This window comes from Monodelphis domestica, chromosome 1, assembly GCF_027887165.1.
Source record: "Monodelphis domestica isolate mMonDom1 chromosome 1, mMonDom1.pri, whole genome shotgun sequence".
NCBI classification, from domain to species: Eukaryota; Metazoa; Chordata; class Mammalia; order Didelphimorphia; family Didelphidae; genus Monodelphis; species Monodelphis domestica.
In genome coordinates this window covers 733,271,971-733,288,562 of record NC_077227.1, presented here as the reverse complement: position 1 = coordinate 733,288,562, position 16,592 = coordinate 733,271,971, and the positions used below count along the sequence as shown (strand labels likewise).

The window sequence follows — 16,592 nt, the reverse complement described above, 5'->3', positions numbered from 1 at the left end:
TAATAACCAGTTCAGATTGGAGAGGTATCAGGGAAAAGGGAAGAGGGATGTCCCTAAATAAGGTTGGAGTCTTTCTCAGCTTTGGAGCTGAGGCCAGGCCTCATAGGCTGGTGGAGAGTTTCTCTTATTCCTATCTATGCTAGAGCTGTGCTAGTTTTCTTAATTTCAAAATCATAGCAGTAGACAGCAAGCAACAAGGAATGTTCTGACCTTCAGAGCTGGTTGGGCTCCCAGTTGCCCCTTCTCCCACCAACTATCAGTCTTGTCACTTTCTTTTCTCTCTAATATTCCCATTTTTGCCTGTTCCAACACAGTGGCAGAAAGTCCAGAACTTGTTCTAGTTTCCTTTCCACACTAATAGAACTGGCCAGACTTTTGACTAGACTGTTCAGAGTAGGAATGCCAAGGAAACCATTTGTTTTTAACACAGCAAGCTACTGACAAGTCACATAAAAACACAACAGGTAGATGATTTACCTCACATGGCCAACTATCAATTATCCAGACTAATGAAACAAGGGGATAGGAACTACAAATGAGGTCCTAAACTGAGCAAGTAATTTCAAGTTTTTCCTTCAAATCATTTAACAAGAAGTGTTGATTTAAAAAAAAAATCCAGTTATTCATTGTAAACTGTGTCTAGTTTTTCTTCCTATGACCATCCATTCATGAAAGTACCTTTTCTGAGGAACCATTAACAATGGTGTAGGCACTTTTCCCACCAAAGCACCATTTGCTTAATACTTTTCAATCATATATGAAAATCATACATGTCTTCCTACTAATTCTTCTTTGAATATTGATAGAACATTTTAGAGACCACTCTATGGTTCTTTTGATCTTTAGGTTCTCTGAAGATTGGATTTGTCTCTCCCCTGATTGTAACAATGAAGGTACTTAGCTCTTCCTTGATTTTAAAGTTTAAATTGTAATTCTCGGTCTATTTTTAGATTTTAATCCCCAAAAATGTAAGCACAGTACTTAAATTTGAGTATGGAAATCTGCCCATTTTGGATTTCAACCACAAAAAGGTATGAATACCCATTTCATACATTGAGTGGGAGGTCTGTGACCCACATGTGAAAGAGTGGGAAGTCCTTGAGTGGAGTGTTGGCTGTGATTAGTAAATGTAAAAATTTAGGGGAAGTGACACAAGAGAAAAAGGTCTTTAAAAGTGGGAACAGACACACACACAGACACACTTGAAGTGAAGAGACTCACTTGGAGTGAAAAGACACTTGGAGTGAAGACTTACACTTGGAGTGGAACCTCCTGTAGGAATACATTCTACTAGAGTTGAAGTGATTGGAGAATCTGCTGATTGAACTGACATGTGGTGAGTGTAAAAAGGGTGACTTCCTTTCCTTGGCTTTTCCAGAAGTGTGAACCTCTAGAAAGGCCCATCATGTTGAGACTCCTTTCCCCTAGCTGGGGCCTTTGCATTCCTACCCAGCTCAGAGGAAGCCAGAGATCTCTCTTTCTCTCTCCTTTTCTTCTCTTTCTCTCTTCCTTAATAGCTTCCCTCTACTATAAAATAAACTACCATAAATTCCATTCTGACTTTAGTAATTCATTTTTGGGATTTAGTAATTAAATCCCTGGTGACCAATTAAATATATTTAGTCCAACCATAAATTTAACAGTCCTAATGTAACTACCATCCAGTATGGCCATTTCATCTCATTCTCACCAGGTTACAGTCTAGACTTCTCCATCATGCTGTAAAAAACTCTTCAACCTAAAGGATCATTTAGTTGTGGATTTCTCACTTTGAAAGGACTCTCCACCCATATGAACCCTCCCCATTATTATAAACATCCTTTCAGAATCTCCATAGGATAAGGGTGCTCAGACCAGTGTTCTCTTCATTTCTCATCACCCTTTAATCTGGATGCCTCCATAATGACACATCCCTTCCTTTTTCATCTACATTTTATATATTGCCTTCCTCCATGAGAATGTAAGCTCTTTGAGGACAAGGGGTGTCTCATATTTGCTGGTATTTTATCTCCAATGCCTAGCACAATGCTTGACACATTAAATGTGTAATGAATGTTTAATTGAGTGGACACAACATGTCTACTCATCTGCTAATTTTATTTGCCTTAATTCATGTCTTTTAAATCTTTTATCTTGCACAAGTTATCTCTGACAGCATGTTGCAGCCAAATTGGTAGTCATCAAGCCTTTTCCAATGGCCTTTTATTTTCTGAAATCCATGAGTTCCCTTCTGAGTTCCTGAGATGCTGAGTTCCATAATTTGTAGTTACGTTGGTCCATCAGGATGAAGTGATTCTGGAATGAATCAAGAGATGTAAAATCTACAAGAAAAAGGAAACGGTATTTCTGCTGCATTATGGACTAGCTAGACAACAGCCAGTATATTGTTTTCAGATCTAGACATCACAGTTAAAGAAACACTGATAAACTGTATAATAACCAGAAAAGAACAAGAATAGTAACATATCTAGATTTTAAGCTATATTAGTATCATTTGAAGGAACTACTAAAGTATATACATATTCTCTCCTCTGATTAAATGCAAAATCTTAGAAAGAATGTTCATTTTTATATTTTTATCTTAATGAGTTATCAGGGCACATAGTAGGCATTTTAATTTACATTTTAAACAATAATTCATCCACATATATTCATAGAGAATAATCCAAAAGAAAATGATTATGTTGTTCAAGTATATTAAAATATAATCATAGATCTAAGACCTTAAGAACAATGCAAAGAATTAGAAAAAGAAACAAATTTGGGTTTATTATAAACAATGTATTAACAGTTACTCACAAGAGTAAAAGGGTAACATTTTTTCTTTCTCACTCAAGTCTACAAACTGGATGACCATTTCCCAAGCAAGTGGTAGAGAGAATTTTTTGTAAAATGTAGGTTGGATAGTTAACTTCCCAATTCTGACATTCTGCTTTTCAGTGAAAATACTAGGCATTAAAGAGATTACCTTTTCTGACAGTGAAAAACACTGAGTAATACTGGGACAGCTAGGTGCCTCATTGAATAGAGACAGGAGGCTATGGGTTCAAAATTGACCTCAAATACTTCCTAGATGTGTGATCCCAGGCAAGTCACTTAACCCCCATTTGCCTAGCCCTTATCACTCTTCTGCCTTGGAAATGAACTTAGTATCAATTCTAAGATAGAAGGTAAGGGTTTAAAAAAACCCCAAACTGCCCAATTTTCCAAATAGAATCCAAAGAAAATTTAGATTGTTTACTTTTATCCTCTCCTGTTCTTTACTTAACTGGGAAACACACATGTATACATGTAATGGAGGGTGATTCCACAACCCCACTTAAACCAATATAATATAACAAGTCTAAGCAAATGATTAAGTTAAAAAAAAACCCTTGACTTCCATCTTCAAATCAATCCTGTATATTTTTTCCAAGGCAGAAGAGTAGTAAAGACTAAGGCAATTGGGCCCAGGGTCACACAAATAGAAAGTGTCTGAGGACATATTTGAACCCAGGACTTCTCATCTTTAGGTCTGGCTCTAAATCTGTGGAGCCACCTAGATTACTCCAGGAATTATTAAGTTTTAAAGATGTAAGCACAATGGTGTATGCTCTTTGAACTTTTTGTGAGGTATAACCTTCTTTCATTGGGTTAAAAAAAAAGGAAATGGGTAATTACCTGAATAAAAGGGTTAACTGCACCTCTGAGAACTTTAAATATGTGGAATTATATATAAACTATATATATGAATTATATATGAATTATATATATATATATATAAACTTTAAATATATGGAATTATTTCAACAGAAATTCATCTGGTATGGAAGCAGTCAATAGTTAAGAACTTGCAAGTTCAGGTATATCTTGAGGAGAACCTCATGCTGGTAGCATAGGACATCCACAGGAGAGTGGGTGGAGGAGAGGCAGTGAATCTGGTGCCAGCAAACATGTCTTTGGCAGAAACCATAAAGCAGTAGGAAAATCAAAAGTCCTGGGCAATCAAGAAACCAATTGGCTCTGTTTTCAGTATGATAATTTCAATATGCTATTTATTTGGTATATATACCCACTCTAATGATACAGTACCATACAAAACCCCTCAACTCTGTAATAGACAGCATTCTTGATGAGTTTCAATTAATAAAATCTGCATCTAGTGGCCAAACTGGAAACGCACCTATCAAAACTCTTCTAGTTTACCCTTCAATCTTTCTGTAGAATTGGGAAATTGATATCCTTAAAGAACATCTGATTATGCCATTCCTCTAATATAAAATAAAACCTTTTCTTTCTCATTTTAAACCTATCACAATCTGGCTCCAATATTTCCAGATTTCTGAACTTTATCTTGCAGGAAAACTAGTTTACTTCTCTCTGTTCACAGTATTGGATTTCCTACCTCTGCAGCAGCTTTTGCACAGAGTATCCCTCAGATGTACCATATTCTCCCTCTTTCTTTTGCTTGGGCATCTGTGACTCCATCCAAGACTCAGCTCACACAGTACTTCTACATGAGGATTTCTGTGATTCCCCTAGTTGTAAAAGACTTTCCTCAAATTTGATTGATTTCAAGTATTTTGCATAATATATTTTCCTTCAGGAGAATGTAAGCTCTTTGAAGGGAAGGATTCTTTCTTTGCTTTCTTTGCATTGTAAATGTCTGGTTTATCATCTTCATACAGAAGTACTTCAATTCACTGCTCTGATTGAATTATTAACTAGTCCTAACTCAGTGTTTTCAATGCTGCTAAAAATTAAAAGTTGTTAACGTTAAATAAAAACTTAAGGTTCTTAGTTTCCACAGAGTTTATTAATATTAATTGAAATAGAGAAAATTGATAGAGGAAGATTAAAGCCTATTTCTAATCTACTTCTGACCATGTGACTCTTCACATGGCTACCTCTCTCAGTTAGAGTCCCTCACCACTGCCATCCAGAGAGAGACCACTTCCTGGTGCCCCTCTTTTATTTATTTTTGTTGTTTTTTTGGCCTAGACCTATAACCTTTACTTCTGGGTCATGTCCCTAGGACTCTTCACCTGTGATCTCTATTTGGAGCATTCACTTGATATCCAGCCACGCAGTGCAAGGACACAGTTTGGAAGAGACCAATGACGTCATCAAGCCAAGAGGAGATGACTACTAGAAATAAGATAGAGATCATGCTAATGAAGAGGAAAAGATAAAATTACACAAAGTGATTTTGAAACTTAGCAAATTTAAAACCTTCACAATTGCTAAAATTATCTTTTAATATTTTTGAACCCTCTAAATTGTATTGTCCTACACAGTGCCTTAGGTCCTTCATCCTAGGTATGTTTCTGGATAAATGAAACATGGGCCCCTCTCCAGTACCTAGTTTATAGTTATAGAATTTTGCCTAATGAAGGGAAGGAAAAATATTATTTATTAGTGGCGTATTATTTGGGGAAAAATCCTAGATTGTTATAATTGTATATCTTGAAAATGACCCAAAAGAAAAATTGTAAAGTGTTATTTAGTAGAAAATTAAGGTGTACATGAAACATTTAAGGTGTACATGAAATATTTAAGTGGCATCAGAATTATAAAACACTTAATATAGCACCCAGTAGTATATAGGACACACTATTTAAATGTTAGCTGTTACCTTCATCATCTTCATCATTATTTCAAGAGTTTAAGTACGAGTGATTTCATCAATGTAAGGACCACCCTTTAATGATTACAGATGCCAAACCTTCCAATACTTACCAGTTGTTTCTAACCTGGTCACTTGTCTTTCTTATTGCTGTTAGCTATGCTTTTTGGTATCCATACAGAGATATATAGTCTGTTTATGAGCTGATATGCAAAGCTTTTCCAGCTTGTCAAGGCCAACAGAGCTAGCAACAAAAGAAGGCGTGAGTATGGTTGGAATGTAAGAGGGATGATTTCTGCTATGGCTCCCACATTATAGAGTAGTAGTTTGCCATCTAGTAAGTTTTAATTTCAATTAACTATGTAACTTGGACAAGTCACATTAACTCTATAGAACTTCAGTCTTTGGTATGTTAAAAAATGATTTGGAATGAATGATCTTGGGGTAACTAGGTGGCTCACTGGCTCAGTGGATGGAAAGCCAGGCATAGAGTCATGAGGTCCTAGATTCAAATCTTACCTTGGACACCACTTAGCTCAACAACCCTGGATATGTCTCTTAACCCAAGTTGCCCAGTCCATACCACTCTTCTGCATTGGAAATGATACTCAGTATTGATTCTAAGATAGAAAGTAAAGAGTTTTTTTAAAAAGAAAGAAAAAGAAATGTAGAAAGAAACCTGACTATGAAGGGCTTTAAAAGCCAATCAGATGAACCACTGAGGTTTATGGTATATAGAGGTAATGTGGAATGAATGATCTCTAAGGTCTATACTAGATTTAAATTCACATTCAGTGTTTTTCTTGCTAACTAGATGTCAAGTTCAATTTCTTTATGCTGTGAAAGACTGCAAGTGTTGTTAGCACTCTCTAAATTCTAATGCCCTGATGCAAATGCTTGTTCACCTCACTCTACCTATAGTCATTGAGAATCTAGGATTGTCTCTACACCAGAAAGAGGAATTAGAGAGTAATTTAGTGAAGATAAAATTTTAAAAATATGTCCATGAAGTTCTGACATATTACACATAGTAAATATACTAATAAAGGCTAAAAATACATTTTGACAAACTATTTCTTTTAGCATTTTAAACCTTAAAAATTAATTTCAATAACACAATGCTCTGCTCCTAGCACTTTTAGTAGCATGACAATTGTAGTTTTTACTGTTGCTGATATTACTGATATTACTTTATACCTGAATATATATTTTGATTCAATAAGCTGAGGATGATTTAAAGACCATATAAGTGTTGAACAAATCATGTTTTACACAGTTCTAAAAACTTAACTTTAGGTTTACATTCTTCCTCTTTGTTCTCAGTTATAGAGGATGTTTTAATTTTTATATGTTTTATGGGTCAATTTTGTGGTCTTGGTATACAAGGTAAAAAATATTATTCATGCCTTTAGAAAATTGTAGGTGCTTTGTAGACTGAATGCTTAAGAATGTTTTATGGGGAAAAAATTGCCCAACTTGCATATATTCAGAGCTCAGTAACTCCAAACACTTTTGACATGCTTGAAAATTTTGATTAAGGGATAAAAAAGTTGAAAGTGTTTGAAAGTCAAAGTCATATTCTGTGCATGTACAGAATGCAATTTTTCTCGGTTCCATGTTGTTCTATAAGCTATCAGTTGTACCATAGAAACCACATGGGGAAAATATGAGAAGTCCACTTCCTTTTTGGATTAGACAATCAATTTAATTCTCATTAATATTTTCAAATCAATGAATAATTCCAGTGAGCCATTTTGTATATGACTGTGGATTTCTGTAAATTGAAAGAATGTATAAAGTTACTAATTGTTGGCAGAAATAGGACCAGATTGGTGATAACCTGGTGTATTTTTGAGAAATCAGATTTCTGAGAGGATTTGGAAGATAAGTGATTTGTCTGATTTGAGCTTGAGTCATTCAAGAACAGGAATTTATTTCTATACATACAAGAGGGAAATATTCTGGATGCCATTCTTATGTGTGACTTTTTTCTGACTGATAATTTCTGTGATTACTACAGACTATTCAGGTTGTCATGTTTCTATTGCTTGAATGTTTGCACTTAAAGATAAGATTAAATGCTTAAACCAAACCTTTGTGAGGGACTATATTAATATATATTTTATGGTCTTCTGGAACCCTAACCTTAACCTCTATCTTGGGAGAATCCCTACCTAAGAATCAGTGCCATATCATCTTGGAGGTAATACAGAGTCACTGTAGTTGATTGAATAGGAGAGTGATATGATCAGACTTGTGCTTTAAGAAAATCACTTTGGAAATTGAGTGGAGGATAGTTTAGAGTAGGGAGTGAATTAAAGAATAGAGATCAACTCAAAGACTATTTTAATAGTTTAGGCCATTTTTATAAGAGAAAGAACGATAGTGGCAGCTATGTCAGAGGACAAAAGGGAATGTAGACCAGGCATGCTGCAAAGGTAGAATCAAGACTTTGCAACAGATTGGATGAGGGGTTAAGAGTTATGACTCAAGAATGATATCTAATTTGTGAGCCTTGAGGGCTAGAAGGGTAATGATTGTCTCAATAGTAAAAGAAAAGTTAAGATGGTGGATGGGATTGAGGTGTGTGTGGGGGTAATGAGGTTTGTTTTAGACATGTTGAGTTTAAGATAACTATTGAGTTTCCTGTTTAAGTCATTCAACAAACAGGTGGAGATGTAAGGCTGGAGATAAGGAGAAAGGTCAAGGCTAGAAAGAATAGATTTGAGAATAATCTTAATAAAGATGATGATTGAATCCATGGCAACTGAGGAGTTCACTAAGTAAAATAATATAGATTGAAAAGAGGGTGCAAGACAAACCCTTTGGATGGATACACTTACGGTTATTAAATAGGACCTCAATAAATATCTAGCAAAGAAATATGAGGCAGGTAGAAGAAAACTAGGAGGGACTAGTATAATGAAAACCTAAAGGAAAGAAGGTGATTGACAGAGTCAAAGACAGCTAGGAGGTCAAGAAATATAAGGACTGATAACAGGCTATTAGACTTGGAAATGATGAGATCATGGATAGAGAGAGCAGTTTGAGCTGAATGATGAGTTAACAAGCCTGATTATAGAAAGTTTAGAATTGATTGAAAATAGAGGAAATAGAGACATTAAGTGTCAGTGGATTTCTCAAGGATTTTAGCGACAGAAGAGAGGAGGAATGTAGGATAATACCTGACAGATACAGATGATCAAATGAGCAATTTTTGTGGATAAAGAAATGTGAGCATGTTTGTATGCCTCAGAAAAACAGCCAGTAGACCTGGAGCTAATGAAAATTGGTGAGAGTGAGAATAATAAAGGAGGTAATCTTCTGGAAAAGAGAGGATAGAATCAAGTGAAAGGTTCATGTATACATGCTATCTTTAACAAGGTAAAAGTCCATCTCCATGAGACAAGGTGAAGGAGAAGTTAGTGTGGAAACTAAACATTTTTTTCATTTTTTATTGTCATGCAAAACACACTTTCATACTGGTCACTGTAAGCACAATCCCCAAATAAAATAAAAAATGTACTGATGCAAAATATGAATCTAGCAGTTCTTTCACTGGAAGTGGATAGAATTCCCTGCCTTTCAGGATTGTCCCAGATCATTGCATTATTGAGAGAAGCCAAATTTTCACAAATAATCATAGTCCATGTGTATCCATAGCCTCAGCTCAAGAGGCCCCAGCTCACCCATAGCTGGGGGCTGAAGGAATGAATATCTTGGACTCTGATGGATCCTGGTCCAAAGGGCAGGAACTCAAGCCTCGTTGCTAACAAATGAGGGACTTGGGAGGACTGAGAAATGCAGACTGGACTGCTGCCCTTTGTGGGACTCTGGAGATCAGAAGGGAGGAGTGAGGAAGAAGCAGTGACTGGTGAATGTGTTTGCTAAGGGACTTGGGCCCTCAGATGTGTTCACTTCCAAGAGAGAAGAGTTCCTGGTTGTTGCCCTAGGGGAAGGTGGACTGGTTGCTTGAAGCTGCAGTAGCAGAACTGCCCACAGTCTCTTTTTGGAACTCCTGAAGTCAAACAGAATGGGGTTTGAGTGGGTCATAGGAGTATATATGATTTTAGACTATAAAAACATCAATAAATAAATAAGACAGGAAAAAACCCAAAGCAAACAAAATCCTGAAACCTGAGATGACATACATCAATACAATGGAAACCCTGCAATCAAAGCCAATAATTCTCTTGACTTGGCTGATAAAATAAATAAATAAAAATGAGCAAGCAAAGGAAAAAAGAATCCAACCATTGATAGCTAGTATAGGGACAGAGATCTCAGCTCAAACTCAGAGGACAGCAAAATAAAAACTCCTACTTCAAAAAGAGCAAAGACATGATAAATTACCACAAGTTCAAAAAGAGCTTTTGCAAGGGATTTTTAAAAGACCTAAACAATGATATAAGTGGAGGGGAAATTAAAGGAAAAATAAGAGTAATGCAAGAAAAAATTATGATAGAAAAATTACCCAAAAGAAAGAAAAAAATCCAGAAACTCACAGAAGAAAATAATCAATTAAGAAGTAGAATTGGATGAGGAGAAGCTAGTGATTTCCCCCCTGAACAGGAAAAAAATGAAGCAAAATCAAAAGAATGAAGTGATAGAAGAGAATATAAAACATCTTATCATAAAAACAACTGACCTGGAAAATAGATCAAGTAGAAAAACTATATTTGGACTCCTGTAGAGATATACTTTAAAAAAAAGTTTTAGACACTATACTCCAAAAATATTTAAGAAAACTACCCAGAAATTTTAGAAACAGAGGGTAAAATAGAAATTGAACAAATTCACTGATCACTACCTCAAAGGCATCCAAAGATGAAGATTCAACGTAACATAATTGCTAAGTTCCATAGCCCCCAGATCAAGGAGAAAATACTACAAGCAACAAGAAAACAATGTAGATGCTATGAAGATACAGTCAGACTAACAGGAGACTTAGCAGCCACAGCATTAAAAGAATGCAGGACGAGGAACACAACATTTTTCATAGGAAAAGAATCTACCTTACATCCAAGAATATCATATTCAGCAAAGATGAGCATAATTAGAAAAGGGGGAAATGGATATTTATTAAACTAAAACAGTTTCAACTCTTTCTGGAGGAAAAAAAAACAGAGCTCTTAAGAAAACATACAAAGGTAATAAAAGACTAATCATAAGCAACCCAAAAGGGCAAAATTTTAAATTTTGATATGGGAAAATATTGTCTATGCCCTTGTGAAAGGGCATCATTACCTAAGTATTTTGAAAGGGAAAGTACAGATGGAAAACTAGAGGTCAAGAAAATGGGATGGAATGAGCTGGAATGGTAGTGTAATGGGCCAGGAGGAGGAAGGGTAGAATGGCTATCTCAGATGGAAGAGGAATGAGTGGAGGACCTGCCACAGAAGAGGGGAAAAGGGAGTGGAGGGCTGGAAGTACTAGACCCCAACTTTCATCAGACCTAGGATAAAGAGAAATAATCTTGAATCCCCAAGGAATTGTGGCACTTGAACAAAAGTCCTACTGGGTATGGCCAAGCTGGAAAGACATGTTTTAGAAAGAATATAGTCTTGGCAACAGATTTTATCTACTGCCTAAGGATCAATTTAGAAACAGCTGGTTGTGATAATATATGTTAACTGAGAACCAGATAGGCTAAAATGACCAAATTAAAAGCCAATAGGAACATAGAGAAACAGACCTATTACATTGCTAGAGCAGCTGTGAATTTTTAAGAAAAAAAATAATAGCACTTACATCCCAGAGTCATTATGAGAAAATAAATTTTAAAAAATTAAACTAATTTGCAACCCTTAAAGCTCATATAGAAGTTAGGGGGTGGCAACCTGAGAAAGACCTGAAAGGAAGGAGAAGTCTGAAGTTACAGTTAGTATGGCAAATAATTTGGGGGGGGTCATGATTCAGAGACAGATGGGATAATAAAATATTATAATTTGATAAAGGAATTCCATGGGATTAGTTAGGTAGTTCAGAGAATATAACACAGGGCTTAGTGTCAAAAAAACTGAAGTTTAAATTCAGCCATAGACACTTAATATCTGTGTGACCATGGTCAAGTGATTTAACCCTATTTGACTCAATTTCCTTGTTTTAAAAATGAGATAGAAAAGGGAATAGCAAACCTCTCTAATGTCTTTGCTGAGAAAACTCCAAATGGGGTCATAGAGAATCAAATACAACTAAAAAACAACTAAATGACAAGAAAGGAATGACAAGGTTCATGAACATAAAATACTTATTTAATCATTCCTCCCCATCCCATAACCCCACTGAATTTATTGTTGATCAACAATGCTAGATTCAATTTTCTATAGAGGAAAAATGAGAGTTGCCCTTAAAGAATTTGGAGAAGGCAATGCTGAAGTGAGAATGAAAAGGAATATTTCTGACATTATTTTAGAGAGGCAGCATGGGATAATGAAACTAGCTTTGAACATTGGTTCATAAGAACTTGGTTCAAGTTCCATTTCTGCCTCTTCTGATCTATGTGATCAAAGACAAGCCAGTTGCCCTCCCTGTGCCTTAATTTCCTTCCCTGTGGAATGATGGACTTGAGTTAGTTGACCTCAAAGGTGCCTTCCAGGTCTGATTCTTTTAAATCAATGATTTAACACTATGACAGAATCAAGAGTGTCTTGTAGCTGTCGAGTTGAACGATGTCCAAAGAAATAATATTATTTCTGTGACTGATGAACTCATACTCTCTTCTATTTTTTTTAGGCTAGGGGACATCATTTCAAAATGAGAAGTCAATGCATAATGGGAACAAAAGAACTGTGGAAAAAATTTAACAGACTTGAAATTTTCTGGCAAAGTTTCTCAAAGGTAGAAACTACTATTGTTGGCAGGAAGCTCTTAATTACTGATTGATTATTCTCAAATTCATAACTTAAAGATTAAGAAATAATTTTGACAACTTCTAAAAAGCAAGAACTTGTGGGCTGAGTTTTTGGTAGAGTGTCAAATGCCTTTGGGATAAAAAAGAATATACAAATAACATATGTCACATGCTTTCAACTTCCATAGATACAGAGGTCTAGGAAACCATTCTAGTGACCTATAGAGAATTAGATATATTTGCATATCTGTCCTATGAAATCAATAAATATGCATATGCTGAGTTCACATACTAGGAATGAATTGCCCTTTCTGCTAAAGGAAATAACAAAGACTAGACAAAAGGTTTTTGGTTTGTTGTTGTTTTTTTGGTTTTCTGTCATGCAAGGGCAAATAAAGCATTCCCTAGGAACAGAGATGAAAAAATTTGACAAGAAAACAGAAAGGAATGCAAAGCAGAGACATGAGGGTTAATGAATTTGAAAAATATGATTCAGAGCAACAAGGAAAGAAGAGAGGTATTTGGTCATTTGGAAACCCATTGTATCTTTTTGACAATCCAATAATTAATTTGGATCTAATTTTGTAGTGTCTACAATGTACCAGGAATTTACAAAGGAAATTTGATTTTTAGCCTGTATCATTTTGTGGAAGAAGAAGAAAATAAGTGCTCTAAAGAGAGAGAACTATTTTTGTTTTGCCTCTTAATCTCTAGAGTTTAATATATTATGTCACATGTAGTAGGTGCTTAACTAATGTATGTTCAATTGGATTAGAGAAGCAGGTTTTCACATCTCATCAGGGAATGAGTTCATTGATAGTTGTCACTAAAAATGAAGAGCTTCTCCTCATGGAACCTAGAAGAGAGAAGTGACCTTTGGTGGTTGCTGTATCCCTGATTAGAGGAACGAAATTGGCCATATATTAGCCTAATATAAATAAGGAGGAAGTATGCCATCTTGCTGGTTCATGGACTTGAGGTATAATGAATAATGCCCCTAAACATCTCAAGATTAAGGCCTGTTATCTCCTATATCTGATCTATTTTATAACAATGAATACAATGGGAGGAAGGTAGCCAGGAAATGCCTAAGGATCCTAAGCAGAAATTGAAAAGAACTGAGAACTCTTGAAATGTTATTTTTCATTTAATTATAAATGAAAGATAAGGACCAGAACTCAAGTAAGATTTGGAAAGAGAAAAAGCTGACTAACAGATGGTACTAGATTAATGGAATTTGGTTACTGAACTTTGTTGTAAAGTACCTGAAGTGAAATTCTTGGCTAATGATAATGTTACTTCTATTGAAATGTTACTTTCTATTGAAAGCCAGGATATGTATTAAGTGGAAAGTTGATGATATGATTGATATGTCTTTAAATGAGAAGAGGGGTGGATAAATGATGCTCAGATGCAGTTGCTAGAGTAAATTATATCTGACAGAGCAGTAACTAGCAATTTCAGCACCTGGGACAGCTGTTTCCAAATAAGATATATGTATCATCAGGGCAAGCTTCCTGAAATGCATCAAAAACCACCCCAGAAAGAATTTGTAATTCATTTATGTGAAGAATTGAACAATTCAAACTCAGTTGAGTGGGATATTGTATCATTTTCTATAGTGAGATGAGATAAAGGGTAGATCTTAAAGCTAGAAGGCACCTCAGAGATTATTTAGTGTTATACAAAGGATATTGGGCCCCATGATCTTTTTCCTAAACTAGAGAGGGCTCAGTGAGACCATCTTCACACAGCATGAGGAGTTGGAGTGGGTGGGAGAAGGTGGCACAAGAATCTTTTACTAACCTCCACCATAGGGAAGCACAATTTCTTACAAAGCATCAGTAGGAGAGAGAATGATTCACCTAGAAATGATGAAGGGAAAAGAAGGAAAAGTCCAAGAAATGCAACAGGATAAAGCAGGACAAAATTGTGTTTTTAGGGGAGGGAGAGAGAGAGAGAGAGAGAGAGAGAGAGAGAGAGAGAGAGAGAGAGAGAGAGAGAGAGAGAGAGAGAGAGAGAGAATGAACAGACTTCTTTTCCCATCCCCCACAGTAAAATACAAATTTCTTTCTTTCTTCTAAGAGAGAGGCATGTGATATAATGGAGGGATTATGGGAAATGGGGTGAAGGACATGAAAATTCTATTTCAAACTTTTACTAGCTATGACTGTGGGAAAATTATTTTGTCTTGATTAGCCCTAGCTGGCTTTTTTGTTTTTTATTTTATTAGACGTTCATAGCACCCATCTTACAGGATTGTTATGAGGATCAGATGAGATAATATACCTGTAAAGTTCTTTACAAACTTTAAATTGCTAATAAATATTTATTTTATGTTATTATTATAGATAACCATTATTTTCCACTAACTAAACTTGTGTTCACCTGACCTGTTTCAACTCCAGTGAAGGGTACATATTAAATTTTCATATCTTCTTGATGTAGGCTCCTATGGCAAAACTACGTAGAATTCAATGAGGGGGGCAGCTGGGTATCTCAGTGGATTGAGAGCCAGAGATGGGAGGTCCTGGGTTCAAATGTGACCTTAGCCACTTCCCAGCTGGGTGATCCTGGGCAAGTCACTTAACCCCCTAGCTTAGCCCTTACCACTCTTCTGCCTTGGAAGCAATACACAGTATAGATTCCGAGACAGAAGTTGAGGGTTTAAAAAAAAAAGAGTTCAGTGAGGACAGAATGGATTCTTGCATAATAAATCTAGAGTTGCGAAAAACCCACCCAATCATCTAACACCTCCCTCAGTAGGAGATTGGGGCCAAGAGATATGACATGACTTGTCCCAAGACTTGAAGAATTTAAGGAGGGAAGAGCAATGATTCACATGATTTATGGAGGTGAAAAGAATAACGCTAGAAGTCAACAGGATTCTACAGGAGACAATGGTGTTGAAGTGGGTATGAGTTGGTAATGGGCATCGTACATAAGCTCATACTTTCTCTGGAGAAGCAAATAGAAGCTTGCAGTTATCAATGATACTTGGTGGAATGTTCACAACAATTACAGTTATAGATAACTTTACCATTTACAAAAAGTCTTTTTATGTATTTGTTCCAGCCCTCCCTCTGGTTGTTGCATGGGTGTAAAATAATTTGTACCCTCAGAAGATACAAGTATTGAACAGCTTCATTTCACCATTTAGTGAGATCTATGGCTGCACATGGTAAATATCGTCTTGAACTCATATCCCAGAAGTGATCATTCAGTCTTTGCTTGAAGATTTCTGATAAGGGAAAATGTCATAAGATTAACCACTCCACTTTGGGATAGCTCAATTTGTTAGGAATGTTTTCCTTATATAATCCACCATGTTGTGATGATTGCCTAGCCTATGGTCTGAAGGGTCTGTCTACAAATGGATTGGACAAGAATTTGCTTGCAATCTCTGCTGGTAGTCAACTTTTCAATAAAATAATTAACTTCCCTTCTGGGGTGGGGGTTTCCTTTCTCAAAAATTCAGTGGTCCTCCTGATCACTATCTTCCTTCTCAAGTATTTTTTTTTCCAGTCTCCATTTAAGCAGGGCTGCTACAAGACTGTGTGTGTATGTCTATGTTCACAAGTGTGTATGTAGATGTCTATATGCTAGGTGGCTCAATGGATAGAGTTGTGATCTTAGAGCTGGGAAGAGCTGAATTCAAATCTGGTCTCAGACACTAGCTGCATGACCCTGGATAAGTTGCTTAATTTCTATTTGCTTTAATCTACCGGAGAAAGAAATGGCGAATCATTCCAGTATCGTTGCCAAGAAAACTCCATGAATAATATAGAACTACTATGGTCCAGGGGGTCATGAAGAGTCACAAATATATTTATATTCATGTATACCCATGCAGTATAGTATATTCACATATTCGCATGTATCTATGTAATATACATCTCTATATACATACGCATGCATATATATGGATGCGTACACACATATACAGAGAGAGATGCTATTCAACAGGAAACCCAAAGTTATCACATAGAGACAACAGTTCTAAAGAAAATGAGTGCTTTATCAGCAACTGAGGATGAAGAGGAGAAAAATAGCATCGTCTGTTTCCTTTTTTGCCACACTCTCTTCATTTCTTCTAACCTTGTTCACAGTCTAACTCTAAATATTTCTCCACCT

The 16,592-nt window shown here is 36.0% G+C and overlaps 1 long non-coding RNA gene across 4 annotated transcripts in view; it reads right to left on the bottom strand.

Moving 5' to 3' along the window:
• Positions 1 to 2,078: 2,078 nt before the first annotated feature.
• LOC103092851 (uncharacterized) overlaps positions 2,079 to 16,592 on the bottom strand; it is a 50,601-nt gene continuing 36,087 nt past the window's right edge. Inside the window, exons 5-6 of one of the 4 annotated variants that reach the window (XR_008917916.1) lie at positions 15,499 to 15,699; positions 2,079 to 2,295 (exon numbers count right to left, since the gene is read on the bottom strand). This is a non-coding gene — a long non-coding RNA (uncharacterized LOC103092851). Of the gene's footprint in view, positions 2,322 to 5,541; positions 5,850 to 15,498; positions 15,700 to 16,592 lie in introns of those variants that run through there. The other 3 variants (XR_008917915.1, XR_459738.2, XR_008917917.1) reach the window with 3 other exon arrangements.